A 2,500-nucleotide genomic window follows, 5' to 3' on the forward strand; every position below is an offset into this window, starting at 1 on the left:
AATTTCACGCACACTTATGACTTCCACTTCCCCCCCCCCCCCATATTCATCACTTTCACTCATACTTATAACTTTCACCACCACCCCCACTCATCCCTTTCACACCCCCTACTCATCCCACCCTAACTCACCGACGGCGCTGGGCAGCTATCGATGTTACTCCTCAACAAGCCGGCCAGTACAGTCTCGTCCTCACCAACCCAAACCTCAACACGGGTTTTCAAGTACTCGCGTCTCGGAGTGCCGTCTGCGTTGAACTGAAGGAAGGGAGGGAGGGAGGGAGGGAGTTAGAAGGGTGCGCGTGGGAGAGGGAGAAGAAGGAGAGCGAAGGTGAGGGAGGGAGGGCAGATGAGAGAGAGAGAGGGAAGTTGAGGGGGAATTGCGAGAGAAAGAGGGGGCAGGGGTGGGGGTGAGAGAGAAGGGGACAGAGGGAAGGGGGGAAGAGAGAGAGAGAAAGAGAGAAAGAGAGAGAGAGAGAGAGAGAGAGAGAGAGAGAGAGAGAGAGAGAGAGAGAGAGAGAGAGAGAGAGAGAGAGAGAAAGAGAGAGGAGGAAATGGGAGGTACGGGGAGGAGAGATATGAACAAGAAGAGGGGAGGGATGTATGTAAGTGAGAGAGGGAAGGTGGGAAGATATAAAGAAAGGGAACATGGGGAGGAGAGAGAATAATAGGGAGCGGGGATGTGAGAAAGAGAGAGAGAGAAGAGGGAAGAGGGGGGGTAAGGAAAGGGAAGGAGCGAGGGAGGAGATGAAAGATGAGGGATGTGTATGAGGAAGTAGAAAAGAAGGAGGGAGATGAAAGGAGGAAGAGAGTAAAGGAATTTGTGAAAGAGACAAGGAGAGAGAGGAAAAGACGAGAGATGACAGAGGAAGAGGAGAGAGAAGAGGAGATATGTAATAGAGATGAGAAGAAGAAAGAGAAAAGAAGAGAAATGAATGAGAGATACGAGGAGGGGAAAAGGGGAGATATGTGAGAGACAGATTAAAAGGAGATGGGTGGAAAAAGAGATATAAGAGGGAAAGAAGACAAAGGAAAATAAATGTATGAAAGATAAGGAGAGATAGAGGGAGAGAATGGGCGAGTGAATTTACAAAGAATAAAAAAAACAGGGAAAAAGAAACATAAAACAAAGGCAAAAGACAAACAAAAACAAAAAATGAAATTCACATCAACTTCTCCCTGTTTAATAAACAATAAAATTTGAATCATATATCGTTCACCCTATTCTTAAAAAAAAAAACACTAACTCTTGCAAATACGAAAATGATAATAATCACTACAACAAGAATAACCATATACACAGATACCGTTAACAAACAGTTCCTAAAGCGCTTACCATACTCTGATGCGCACAGTTGAAAATCTGTTGCTTCACCTGAGGTCTCGCACGGAACCAGAGTTTAAGCTGGTTATAGTACCTCCTGTCGGGGTCTGCAAAGAAAGCGGGATTATGTGACGGGGAGGTGATGCTTTCTCTCTCTCTCTCTCTCTCTCTCTCTCTCTCTCTCTCTCTCTCTCTCTCTCTCTCTTTCTCTTTTGGTCTTTTTGTGTTTCTTTCTCATTCTCCGTCTCGTTCTTACTCTTCGTCTTTTTTCTCTTTTTCTTTTCTCATTTTATGTCTTTGTCTCTCTCTCTCTCTCTCTCTCTCTCTCTCTCTCTCTCTCTCTCTCTCTCTCTCTCTCTCTCTCTCTCTCTCTCCTCTCTCTTTCTCCTCCCCCTCTCTCCTCCCTCCCTCCCCCTCTATCCTCTCTCCCTCCTCCTCTCCCTTCTCCCTCCCCCTCTATCCTCTCTCCCTCCCCCTCTCCCCTTCTCCCTTCCCCTCTATCCTCTCTCCCTCCCCCTCTATCCTCTCTCCCTCCCCCTCTATCCTCTCTCCCTTCCCCTCTCCCCTTCTCCCTCCCCCTCTATCCTCTCTCCCTTCCCTTCTCCCCTTCTCCCTTCTTTTCTCACATACCCGAATTATTGTTGGCCGGGGCAGGTGCTGGTGCTGGCAGAGTGATGTTAAGTTGTTCAGCACAATCTCGTATGGACTGTACCATGCGATCGTAGGTGTGTGTGCGTTGGAACATGGCACGACACACTTCGGCCTGTGGGGGAAGGTAGTGTTAAGAGCAGTGGTGGTGGTGGTGATGATAACAATAATAAAAATGATGATGATGAAAATAATGGTGATGGTGATAATAATAATAAAAACAATAATAACAATAATAATAACAATAATAACAACAACAATTATAATAATAATACGAATAACAATGATAATATTAGTGATACTAATACTAATACTAACAATGATAATGATAGTACTAACAATAACACACACACACACACACACACACACACAGAATATTGGGAAGGAGACACGAGCATAACACCGATGGCGTCAATCATACAATCAGCTGATCAGACGCACGTGTGAACCAATCAACTGATCAGTTGTCATTATTTAATTTATTGGACTCACCCGTCTAAGACATTCTGCGTTGTCGGTGGAGTTTGCG

General features: G+C 45.6%; 1 pseudogene; it reads right to left on the bottom strand.

The window, feature by feature from the left end:
* Nucleotides 1-131: 131 nt before the first annotated feature.
* The window catches only part of LOC119568410, a 3,002-nt pseudogene continuing 633 nt past the window's right edge, over nucleotides 132-2,500 (bottom strand).

This window comes from Penaeus monodon, chromosome 43, assembly GCF_015228065.2.
Source record: "Penaeus monodon isolate SGIC_2016 chromosome 43, NSTDA_Pmon_1, whole genome shotgun sequence".
Classification (NCBI taxonomy): domain Eukaryota; kingdom Metazoa; phylum Arthropoda; class Malacostraca; order Decapoda; family Penaeidae; genus Penaeus; species Penaeus monodon.